The sequence below is a fragment of the Apis florea genome, unplaced genomic scaffold (genome assembly GCF_048593485.1).
Source record: "Apis florea isolate Af1SG1 unplaced genomic scaffold, ASM4859348v1 contig_3036_pilon, whole genome shotgun sequence".
NCBI classification, from domain to species: Eukaryota; Metazoa; Arthropoda; class Insecta; order Hymenoptera; family Apidae; genus Apis; species Apis florea.
This window is the reverse complement of record NW_028256694.1, coordinates 414,248-428,007: the sequence shown is the minus strand read 5'-3', so window position 1 is coordinate 428,007 and position 13,760 is coordinate 414,248. Positions and strand designations below refer to the sequence as shown.

General features: G+C 32.1%; 1 protein-coding gene across 7 annotated transcripts in view; it reads left to right on the top strand.

Moving 5' to 3' along the window:
• The first annotated feature begins 9,809 nt into the window (after positions 1 to 9,809).
• LOC100863221 (octopamine receptor beta-2R) overlaps positions 9,810 to 13,760 on the top strand; it is an 84,825-nt gene continuing 80,874 nt past the window's right edge. For 5 of the 7 annotated variants that reach the window (XM_086908060.1, XM_086908063.1, XM_086908064.1 and 2 more), the window contains exon 1: positions 9,810 to 10,285. The gene's annotated coding sequence lies outside the window, so the exon portion shown is untranslated. The other 2 variants (XM_086908058.1, XM_086908057.1) reach the window with 2 other exon arrangements.

The following is a 13,760-nucleotide window of genomic DNA, read 5'->3' as shown; positions in this document are numbered from 1 at the left end:
TTAACTTATCTACCTGTTATTTTCACACGAGACTACAAATTTTATTCCATCGAATCGAAGAGGGTTACTTGAAAAAAAAAAATAAAAATAAAAAAGTAAATTTTGCGGTAATTTTTATAGAATAGCCGTACGATGGCAAAATTATTCAATTTGCTTAAAAAACCGAGTAACGATAACGCGTTGGCTGGAACGATTATCGAACGACGAGATACCAGGACGGAACACCGATAAAGTGCTTAAACATGTGCATTAACTATAAATTCGAGGATCAGGAATTTTCGAATGTTCCTGGTGAATATTAATTTATCGATCTCCTTTCCCTATCCACGAGCATCGATTCTCTATTCGAGCAAAGAATTTATTATTTCTCTTTTACATTTCATTGAGGAAATTTCACTCGTATATAATAAAATTTCTTAGACCTAGTTGTTTCATAATTGAAAAGAATGGTAAATAATTATGATTATTCTAATTGTATTCTAATTATAATTGTTTGTTAAACAAATTGGTTTGCAATTTGTAAAGTGATTATTTAATTATTGTTCCATTTCAATTTTTCATTTAATAATTGGAAAACAGATATTATAATTAATATTAACGCAATATATAACAAAATTAGGATAAAACTAAAAAATTCGTGAAGAAAAAAATATTAATTTTCCATATATCTAACAAGAATTCTTCGCGATTAAATTATAGTTCAAACATTATCGATACAATAAACACAATCGTTAATAATCAAAAATGTTTTAAAAATCATGTCGTCTAAGGAACACGCTAGAAATATATCCGAACGAAATGCACTTTTTCAGTTAACGAGATTAGCTCCACCCACGCGAAGCATTCGAGGTAGCCACAAAGAATGTTCAGCTGAATTTATGAGATAAAATATATGTACAAACGAAAGCGATGAAATAAAGTCAGTTGTTAGGATTGTAGTGCAGAGTAGCCGTGTAAACAAGTAATATATATGTTTCGTCGAAAATAAAATAGAAGAACATTAACAAAAAAATGGAGTGCTTTATTTTATCCGCAACTAAAATTTATTATTACGTATTATTACGAAGAAAAAATTCCAACATTACAAACGAGAATGTATGAAAATGTATGTTTCTTCTAAAACTTTATCTCATCGATTCTCTCGTCGATATAATGAAAAAAAAAAAAAAAAAAAAATTTAAAAATTCGACCTTTCGAAAGGAGATCGAAGAATTACGATTCTAGATTTTACGAATTCTGCGTGGTATAGAACATTTTCATCAAATTATGGAAATATATTAGAAAATTATTGGAAATTAAAACGTTACGATACAAATAGGAATTTATACGATTATTAATCAAGGAATAATTAGACACTAAGAAATGTCAAAATTAATCGAAATCTCATTTTTCAATATCCTCTTGCGGAATAACTCCCTCTCGCGTCGAATTGTTATTTCAATAACAACATCACTGCCATCTAGTGGCCACGGATGTTCGAAAAATCACGAAACTTTTACAGTGGAAAAAATCAAATATTTCCGAGGCTAATACGTTCGATTGAAAAATTTGCAAATTTGTAATAATTGCATCGAAATAATTAATTATTATTCGCAAGGAATATACTTATAGAAGAATATTACGAAGAAGGAAGATTAAAGAAAAAGAAGATAAAAATAAAGAATCACAAAGTTACGTTTGATGCTCGTCCGTTTCCCTTTGGGAAAAATCTGCAACGACGAAACAATAGCCGTCGTCGACCAATCGTGTTCATCGTGGACAACGATGTTATTTGTCAGCACAACGAATATCATCGATGTCGATGGAAGGATATCTCCGAAGCAAGGGTGTATGTCACGCGATTCGCGGTTGTAACTATGCGTTCGTGAGGGACACCTGTCATCGACATGTGCTCGATTGCAAAACTATTCCCTGAACAAACCGCGAAACAGGCTCGTTTATTATCGGTACTCTCGTTACATTTTCCACGATACGATTATAATAAACTCGTTGATTCACCGATTGATTCTGATCCGCTATTGATTCGGTTGTTACTTTCCAGATTTCCATTTGTTTCAATTATATTTTTCAATGATTACCAGAGAAAATGTTTGCTTTACTGGTTCGACACGAATCGATAACGATGGAAGAGAAGAGAAAGTTTGAGAGCGAGCAAAGATGCGGTTTTTGTTTATCTTCATATTGTGAGTTGAATTTGGAAGATTTTTTTTTTTTTTTTTTTTAGATTTCATGTCAAATATCAATTGCATTGTATTTTATATTAGGATGCGCATTTGAGAGCGTTATAAAAGTGAGTTATGCATCCAATTCATTTATAATTCATCACTTTTATCGCGAATTAATTAAACGAAGGATTTAAAAATCATTTTAAAAGATTTTGAATAGATCATCTAATAGGAAATGATTTAATAAAAAAAAATTGGAAAATGGGAATAAACGATGATGAGACAATTACAATGTAAAAAGACTTATGAAATTCGTTAAAGTTCTCATAAGAATAATCCGACAGCGACGTGATATTCTCGTTAACCTTTCCGTGGCACGTGACTGATGATCAAAGCAGGTTATTATGTTCGTGTAGATTACACAATCTTAAAAGAATTCTTATCCATACAACGTCCATTAAATCAGCATGTTACTGGAAATTACAAACGAGTTCTCTCATTTGTTCTCCGACCAAAACATTTTGTCACGCGAAATTTATTATATTATTCTTACAGATTTTTTGTCGTTTCTGATCAATTATCAAAGATCAAAGATGGAACTCTTTTTGTTTTTTTTTTCTTTATAGATTGAAACATTTTTCGATGTCCGTTGCTTCCTTATGCATCAACAGTTCTCATTATTTGATTGTTTCTATTTACTGACTCGGTTATCTGAAAAAACTGATCTATTTTTAAAAAAATTATTCTTATTCTTAAAGAGCGATCGAATACTTTTTGACAGGGATTGCGATAAAACGATATATTAAATAATAAATTGTATAATTGAATGATTTCGTCAATAATTTCAATTACCGACATCATGCAGGATACAGTGTTTTATATTAATGTATACTCAGCTTTTAAAGATGTAAACTCGGTCGGAGAGCTACATTTGTTTCGAAACTTTGGATATAAATTTATTCATGAATCAGTTTTTCCCAGAATAGTCCAGTTCCTCGACGACCTCCATCAATCGATCTCCAGAAATACGAACGTACGACCTTTCCTCTCTTTCAGTTGCATATTTACATTTCGCGTGAAAATTTAAGGGGTTGGTCCACTGTAAAGCACGCGATCGTCTAACGTCAAGTCGATTCAACACCTGTGCTCCGAGATATTTACGTGATCGAGGAAAAATATGTTAGGAGTGGCGGGAAGTGACGTTTGATGGGCTCGAAATTGAACGAAGAACGAAAAGAAAAAAGTTGTTGCTGTTGCATTCGCTGCGCCCGAATAAAGAACCTTCGATCACCTTTTCCACTTCCATTCACCACTCTTTTCTCCGGTTTTCCAACATTGAAAAATGCAAGTAAAATCATCGAATTAACAATTAGAAAAGATACATATATATATATAACGAAAAAATTATGCTATATGATATTGCGAGAGATGTTTTGCAAGTTGTTATATAAGAATGATGTAACAAAACAAGATTTTGAAGGAGAACGAATTTGAATGTTTTCAATATTCTTATAAAAATGTAATTATTCAAGTTATAAAAAGTTGTTAAATTCTGTTAAAATATAACACTTAAAGATAATCACTTTCCACGTCAAAATTGAAAATTTTTTCGTTATTGTTAGCAGTGGATATTTCAATCTCAATTTTATTTCTCCAACCTCAAAACTTAGTCCAAACGAATTTCGCCGTTTCAACGCGAATCGCAATACTCAAATTATTGATTTTTTCTTCGTTGAAAGCGGAAGTACACCGGTGCTACGTTAGTCTATAAATTGTCATTCTCCGTTCTCACGAACATATGAATATTCACGAGCGGTTTGTAGCATTTTTTTTTTTTTTTTTTTTCGTCCACAAAACTTTTCTTTCTCGTAACGCGACAAAATAGAGACATTGTTCGTTACGATTACACACGATTGTCTCTACGATTTTATTAACTCGAAATTGTTTCAATCGCGATCATAACTCTCTCCACGCGATAATTCTAAAATTGTACACGGTTTTTATGTATTTTTGGCAAATTTGTTTGTATCGAAATGTGCATACAATGCACTGTTACCTAAAATAGCGATCTAAAATAATAGATGGAATAAAGGATTATCAAATTATATTACGAACTATAGTTTCGCTTCGAGTGAAAATAAGTTATGAAATTAGTTCGAGAATGATGCATGATTTATTCGTAAATGTTATTCTGTGCTATTCGTTTTATTTATTTATAAAAAATATAAATGGATTTAATCGGTGCAAGAAAATACGCTAATTAATCAATCGACTATCAACCGACAATTGAATTTTTAATTATACTTTTTGAAATTCAATATTTTGAATGACAGAATGTATAAATTTATACGTCACAATGAATACTTTTATTATGTCGAAATATTTGTAAATATTTGTAGGGAAAAAAGTTGATAAATAAATTATATTTCAAGTTATTTATATTTGATTAACAATTTATCAATTAAAATCTCCTCGATAATGCATCATCTATGAGATAGAGAACGAGTTTATCGAGAACTTGTGTTACTAGTTTCGATGATATAATTGATATAGTATCGAACAAATGGTAAAAATTCATCGTTAATCATCAAAGTTAATGGTGAGAAAAAAAAAACATAGTATGAATTAACATATTTGCAAAACAACTTGTTTCCTAACAGGTTCTAATAACAGCTATTAGAAATTCATCAGCCTTGTATCGAGTATAAAAAAGAAAATACAAATAAAAGATTTAATTAATGAATTTTTTTACATTTATTTGTGCATAATCAACACGCAACTATATATTAAAATATTGTATACAAAAACTGGTTAAACTTTGTAATTTCAAAAGATTTCTTGTCCTCATTAGATCATCATTAATTACATAATTAAAATTAAAAATGGATGGTAAACGACATCATAAGATTAATCATCTCTTCTCATAGATTTTTCTTCTCCTCTTAAGCTTCTTCTAAACTTTCCTCTCTTTACTTACGTTAAACGGTGGAAGAACACTATGAGGTTAATTAATGTCATCTTAGAAAAATATCGTATAACCTCTCGGATAAGTATTACCATGTTATATGAACATTATTTCTAGCCAGACTTTGTCGTAACGAGATATTGAATATATAATAAAATATGATAAATCGTTTGTTTCTGAGAAATTATATAGAATTAGAATTAAAGACACAGATTTGAGATAAATCGCATTGTACTTCGATTTTCTTTCAAAAGTTATTTCCAACAGTTTAATTATATTCCTTTGTTTCTATTCGAAAATTAATATTCGATATTTAGCGCTATACAACGACAGTTATATCGACTAACCGGAATAGTGTCCACTTCCATTGTTCCCGATTCGTTTCCATCTCGAATCTGATATCAAATCTAGGTTCTCTTAAGGGTCATACAGAGTCAGCAGAAGTTGGACATTCACCTATATATAACAATGCATTCAGGGAATTTGATATAGGATATAGGCAGAAATTATAAAGAGATATCAAAAATCATTTCTCTTTAAATAAATTCTCCAAAAATTTTTCCTAAAATCCTTATTTCCATTTAATGAAACGATCTGTTATCAATAATTTCTGTAATCTTATAAGAGAAATGCACATCTCAAACGAACATTCTCAAACACGCCAATCTAAATATATATATATATAATCACCTCGTTCGAATAATTCATCATATTCATCCTATTGTAATTCGAATAATTAACAATCGATCTTTTATCACAGCTTTAGAACGAATAAACCTCCATCATCGAGCGACACGACAATGTGCCCGATGTTCCATTTTCTCGATTCTCCAACATCCATATTCCAACCGGATTGCAACGGTCCGGGATTGCGTTTCGTATTCGCAACACACGAGCGAGGCCATTTTATCGATCGAGCGCGGCACGTGACGATGCCATTATCAATTCGTCGTGACCGATTCGATCGGCCGTTTACCAGCGAAGAAGATCGGCCGGTTGGCTTGTTAATTTCGACCCTTGTCAAACGGGAATCGGTTTTACAGGTACGGCCAATTGTATCACGATCGGGATTCACGCGGAATGGGCGAATGTAATTACACACGAAACTTAATTACAGTCTACAGACACGGCAGCTATTTGTAGACGTTGACGCGTAATCGAGGCACCCTGATAATTTGATCGTTAACGTTCACCCCTTCCTAAGATTTTTCTCGCTGGATCGAGATATATAGATCGAGATACCATGTAATTTGATTGTATTAGGTTAATAAGCAAGTCGTGTTTAATGATTTTAAAGCTCGTTCGCTGGATTGAAAAGGAGTGCCTCGCTATCGACTTTTGCCGCATAAGTGAATCTTTTTATGACACGATTTCGATTAGGATAAAAAAAATTGTGACAATCTTTATACCATATTTCCATCGCTATTATTATTTTTATCGACATTTCTCCGATTCGTATTAGCTTGGTTTAACACGATTTCGATACAACGAATCGATCGATCATATTGATTGTAATTAAAAAAAATATAGTGGATTTAATTGGATTGATTGAAAGTGTATCTCATTAGTGTATATAAAAGGAGCAGTTCTTATTTGATTTTTGATATTTGATTGTTTTGTATATTTTTAAGAATTTCTTTAATAGAAAAGAAAAAAAAATGGACGTATACGTTATTGATTATATAAATTCTATATAAAAAATTGTGAATATTTAGATAGATATTTTTGCGAACGAATTTATTACAGACAATTTAACAATTGTGATAGTTTCGTAAATAATGATTAAACTGTGGATTTATATTTTCGTGATGGAAAAACGTTTTAAATACTATAATATTTAAAGAGTTTAAAGAGTACGTTGTTAATGTTTTGAAAATTTTACATTTCTGTTTGTTTGAAATTATAGGAAGATAAAAATTTATTACGTTTAATACGTCGATCGAGCCAAAAGTTGCAATCTCTGATATATAGAATTGAATTTATTACTGGCCAATAATAAAATTGCGTGTTATCTACGTTCACGTTTCATATTTTTTTAAACACAATATCCCGTGTTTTTTCAATTTATAAAACAATGTTCACCCAGAGACTTTTTTCCGGGGTTGTATGTATTTCATTTATATATAATAAACCTAAAAATATTATACCACTTCTTGATCACCGAAAATGCTTATTGAATGCATTATAGATCAGTTCATCGTACATTGAAAATATTTATACGCGTTTATTTTACTTTAAAATATACCACTTAAGTATATTTTGAAATATTTGCTCGCTACAATCGTTTTAGTTTTATTCCGTTGCATTCATAAATATGGTTCATTTCTTTTATTCCTTGTGAAATGTGAAATAAAACATTTCTAATGATTTCTATCTCAAAATTTATTATCTCTTGCATATATGTTAACAAAAAATAAATATTTTGACTGAAATTTAAAATTGAAATTGAATTACAATTAAAATCGAGGATATTTTTAATATTTTCTTCGACTCTCAATTTGATTAATATCTCTTTTAATATCGGATTTTGATTAATCATCATATTAATAATAATAATAATTTCTAAGTCATATAAGTCAAAGTGTTATTTTTAAGCCTGCTTTTTATTTTTCAAACTTTCAAAAATCATTCTAATAAATACAAAGTACTTTCATTGAATATTTTCGACACAAAAGAAAATTTATTAATCGGGAAAATCAATCTCGTTATGCCATTAAACCAATTATTATTCCTTAAAAATTACTCTGGAATAACAATCTGACGCGTTTTTCTCATTTTCCAACCGTATTACCATTTTATGCTTCACAATCCAAATAATCCAACCAAACTTGCAAATTTGCACAAAGAATATTTAACACGTGGATGTCTAAAGTTGAGAAAAAAAAAAAAAAAGGAAGGAAAGAAAGGAAACGAAAAATAAGGAAGGAAGAAAAGAAGGAAGAAAGAAAGAAACGAGAACGTGGTTCGCATTCATTTCTATGCAAACTGGTGCAAATAGGAGGATTCACGAAGAGAGCGTGGCCGCATGGCGGCGTGTAATTCTCCATCGGGGTATATATAATAGGAGCGAGTCGGTTGAAAAACTTGTCTGTGTCGGTTTCCATGCTGTACACGTGGTGTTTGTGGCCTTTCACGAACCGAACATAATGCACGTGGGGGATCGAGTGTCGTTACAAGTACATCTATTATAGGAATCTTGATAATCTTTCCCCGGAATAAGTAAAAATGCCGAATGTCTTTAATTATTGGTTCGTAATAATGACGAATCGAAATAACAAATCGTTTACTTATCCATTGCTTTCGTATCGTAATTTTCTTTTTTAGGGATCGTAGAAAAATTAAAATGGCGAATTAGTGACAAGTAGATACAGATTATTTCTTGCCATTTTTAAATTATCGTTTATTGGACTTTGTGTTTTAATTTTTACAACTGAAATAAGTTTCTTGGATTGCCAAGAGGTTTTCTCGACTCGATGACGTTTTCTCAAATGCTTTCCTTTTGTACGTCATATCCCTTTTCTTCTACTTTCTTTATATTATTACCATATCTGAATCCTTACAATTTCCTTCTTTTCTCGTTTAGCTTCATGAAAGCACAGTGATCCTATGCTCGCTTAAAATAACTTCCTTCCTTTCGTTCTTATTAAAATTTTCCCTTTCTTTGCCTGTTTCTTCCTTTAACGTATCCACTATTCCTTCTCCTTTCGTACGTTCTCTGCTTCTGTAGATATCTTTTTATTCTTTTTTCCTCTTTCTTTCTTTTTTTTTTTTTTATTGTTGCATTATCGCATTCAGTTTTCAAGTTACAAGATGAAATTCCTTTTCAAATTATTTTTGTCGTAATACGGTAAATTATATTGTCGCTTTCGTTCCTTTGCCGGGTTATTGTCTCTCTTTATTTTTTTCAAAGTCTTCACAGTTTTCATATTTTGACGAATTTATTTATGTCATAACCCGAAGACACGTTATAGAATTTTAGAAAATAATTTAAAAAAAAAAAAAAATTAAGAACATTGTGAAAAATTTTAGATTATAATTACACGAAAGTTGATCCTTTATGAAAAACCTTTAATCCAACGTTTTCAAAGAAAAACGACATATTTAAAATTTGTTACGTTCACGAAAATTCGATTTCGAATTAATGCGTAAAATCTAATTGTATAATCGCTTTCCCTCGTTGATAGATAAAAAGTATTTATGATTATCTTTATTATTATCTTTGAAAATTTTCTTTAATACGGAAAACTCTTTCCCTAATTAAATCAGATCCTCGAACCCGCGCCGTATCGTAAAACTGAATTTTAATCGCGTGCACAACGAATCCAATCCTTCTATTTTCATAAGAAATCACTTCCTTTCCTTTCCTTTCGTTTGCGCATCAAATGCATACACATTACAAGAAAAGTGATTGTAAATAAAATTCGTTAGAAGAAGAAATATCGAACAAAATTTCAACTTTTAAAAATATTGCAATAATTATTATCGGCCGGCTGAAACTTCTCTTTCCACTCCATCCGTTCGACAATATCTCCGTCTCTATCCGACTACCCTAGCCCCACTTAGCCAGCCCACTCCAACCCCCGGCGCTGCACCGGCCGTCTCTCTCTCACCCGCTTCGGCCGTCTCCGTCGTTCAGCCACGCTCATTCAAGCCCGACGTGTCCCGAGTCGGCTCGATTCAGTCGCGGCCGATCCGCCACGCCATCACGAGCACGCTCGTTAAACGCGCGCCTTTTACTTTTCCTCGCGTTCTCTCCGAGTCAACGTCTCCTTCCTGCCACAACCACCCACCCTTCCCATCATCCGTTCGACCTGCTGACCCAAAAAAAAAAAAAAAACTACCTCCCCTTTGCCAACAACCCTTTGGAATGGAATAACATCGAGGAGCGATGCGTCGATTCGAGGCTTGCGACTCGCGACTCGCGAGATCGAAGGGAAGAGGCTGATCTCGCCCATGCTGTTGGCGAGCCGCGTGCAAGGAGGGAGAGAGGAACAGGTGTCCGGCTCGAGGGATAAGCAAGGGTGAAGGAGGGTTTTCCACGAGTGTTTGGTGAAATGAAACGAGTGTTGGAACGCTGTGGTCCGTCAAAGGTGATACTTGGTGAGCCGGGTCCACGCGTGTGAAGTGCGACAGTGGAATTGATTTTATTACGAAAGTAAGCGATTTATTCGAAACATTGCTCTTCGACCCTCTTATTTTTCGCCTCGTTTCTTTTCGTTCTCGTTGCCTAACGTTCCGATGATAAATATAATCGACGCTTCTTATTCGTGTAAGAAACGAGGATGATGGAGAATGGATGCATTTCTAAACACCGTTTCATCGTTATCGTTTCTCAGTCATCGTTCTATTTTTTTTTTTTTTTTTTTTTTATTTTTTACGAAGCACGTAACGTACTGTTACGAGTAATTCGGTATTTGTGAATATTAGAAAAGGTTAAAAGTGTTTAATAAAAGTGTTGGGTAAAAGTGGTTTTATATTGAAAACCAGTAGAGTTTCTGCACTCTCTTTAGATATATTATCGTAACATTCTACGAAGTACGTAATTTGCTGCAAGTTCTTTGTTCTCGTGACGTTGTTAACTATGTAATATTTTGAAAAGCTGCCTGCTCGTAATATTTTAAAAAATTCGTTAACGTTGAAGTTTCTCCTCTTTGTGAAAGCAACATTCAAGTGCGTGTTATACGAATTGGGAGATAAATTGAAAAAGTTGATTGGTAAGTTTCTACCAAGATTCTATTCAACGAGGATGAATAAAAATTGTGTAGAATATTCGAAGCTGGTGGCATATCTAAAACGCATTTAAAAGATTCTATCGACTTTTCTAAAAACTTTTTTCCATACGTGTATCTTTCCAATAATTCAAAAACATTTTGAAATTTTAATCTGTGCTACTGAACGGTAAATGCATGATATATCACGAATTCGATAGAATTTTAGAGTGGGTTTCACAATCAGGATGTGAATTTATACGATTTACTATGTTTAAAATTCTTGTCGAGAATGATGATTAGGGCGTAGAGGACATTTGGGGTTTTTGTATTATATACGTGTGTGTACATATTATTAATATCTCCATGATATAATTGGAACTCGTAATTATAATTCGTTGGTAGCGAAATTTGAATAATATCGCATTGCTTGTATATTACTATATTCGTTACGCATATTCATTATTAGGATCACAATGGTTCGAGCCCAAAGAATCTTATAACATCGAGCTTATTTCTTTATTTAGAATATTGAAACAATCAGTTGGAGTCTTAATATCAGAATATTCGTATCATTTAAATAAGGATATTAAAAATTTTAATATATAAATCCTATCATTATCTCGAATATGGAAATTTATTCAAAATCTATTATTGGAACTTGGAATTAATTAAATCTATGTATATCTAGTATATGAAATTAAGCAATTTATATTTACACGATTCAAAAGAGAATTATTGAAAACAATTCTTAAAAACGTGATTGGTAACGTGATTTTTTTCCTTTCGAGTATATCCTCCTCGTCTCATTATTCCTTTTCAAATTACGACGAGATCGTTTGAATTCTAAGATTTCGCTTTATTTACTCTCAACTCGCGTATTATCTCGAATCTACTATTCTGCATATTCAAGTTTCAATAAAGTTTGCATAAAATTACAATTTTAAGGGACATGATTTTAAATGTTCGATTCATTTACAAAATTCTATCGATAGAGAACGACGTCTCCTTTTTCCATCAGTAATGATAAAAATGTGGAAAAATCACAATATTCTATAATGATCGATCCTTCGAAAATTCGAGAACCTTCGACCGAGATCATTTACGTGATTTAATTGTCTCGTTAAGAAATGCAGGTCGATCGATCGACGATTAAGGGCTGTTTTAGAGAAGATTTCCGTGAGAGACGCGATCGAGTTCCGGTGAGTAATTTATTCGCTCGCGTGGAATTCGACTGGTTTTAGAAATGGAGTAAGTAAAGACAAGTTTCTGCGGGAATCTGAACCATCGAGTCGGTTTTCCACCAGTCGAATCTACCTTTTTGGTCAACCATTTACTCACGGATGCTTTCACGCTCAACACGAATTTCGGGGCCACGGTTCAATCCGGAAGGTTTAATTTGTTTTTCCCCTGGAAAAGTATCTAGAAGTTGGGGAAATTTATTATCAATTTCAGATAGACCTAGATTTATGGAATATCGGTGAGAATAATCAGAAGAAGAAAAAATGAAACGTTCGTTTCCCGTCCCTGCATTCCAATTCGATTGTGAAACTTTGAATAATAGAAGATAATGGTCTTCTCTACGATGGAAAAAATAAACTTGTCGTTGTGATTTTTCTGCGTTGCTCAAGCTGAGCAACGTTTCATTCTATCTTCGTTTTCTCTGTAAATGGTAAAATATACGACAGTATGCAAAAATGTTCGAAAGGAATTTGCACGTTTCTTTTTCTAACCTATAAAAAAAAGAAAAAAAATTAATGAAAACGTGAGGGAAAAAATGAAATACGAGAAATATTATTGATAAATTACTAAATAGAGGAAGTATTAGAAAAAGATAAAATTGAAATTTAAACAATGCGATAAATAATTCATCGAACTTCAAAATTTCAGTATCGCAATTAATCTCTACCCTTCCCATAAGTGTCAATCACAATTTGAGCGAAATATCAAGTTTCTATCATTATGTCAAATAATATAAATGATTAAATAACGAAGAGGTCCGATTTCGAAGGGTAAATTGATGATTCAATTAAAATTATATGATATATTAACAGAATTAAAAGAAATATTTAAGCAAAATAATGGATATATCGGAGTTAAAACTCGATCAATGTTCAATTTCATGAAACATAAATTGAATAAAGTATTTTTGCCCGATGTTTTGGAGGGAAAGAGATAGCAGCCAGCGTTGATAGGTTTTGAGATGCAATTAGTTCTCGATTATCTCTCTTCGAATTTAACGAGTTTTCTCCATACTTCGTATGTACGTTCAAAGCTTTGCTAATGACGATGAAAGTGATATCTACTTTTTTTTTCTTTCTTTCCTTCTTTTTTTTCTTTTTTTTTTTTTTTTTTATTCGAATGCATTACAGTGAAGCGTCCTTTGACATTTTAATTTATATTCCGGCACAAGTATGAAATGCAATTCAAGCTTTTATGAGCGATTTAAATTGAAGCGTGTAACACGATCCGTAAGCATTCAATTGATTTTAACGTATAGAAACATTAGTGCGTTAAGGTATTAATTAATAGAAATCGTAATTTGTCGATTTTTTTTTCGAATCCATTAATTGATTCAATTCAATTAATTTTAATCTAATCTTTCGTTCAATCTCCTTTTATATTTGAGAATTTCGAATAAAAGGCGAAATTTTTAATTGCGGAATTCGGTGTAAGTTCAGAGAGAAATATCTGCTTTTTGAAGAAACTTTCCTCATTCGTAGTTTAGCGTATTTTCATCCTCTTTCATGAATTTTCCTTAAATTTTTCGACAGGTACGACAAGAACAATGAAATTAGTTCGAAACTCTGGATACGCTATTTATATTTACATTCGAAACTTTGTAAATATCACGAATGATTTCATGGAAAAGGATTTCGGTTTGTCTGTTCATTATTCGGTTGATCTCCTCTCGTCAAAACA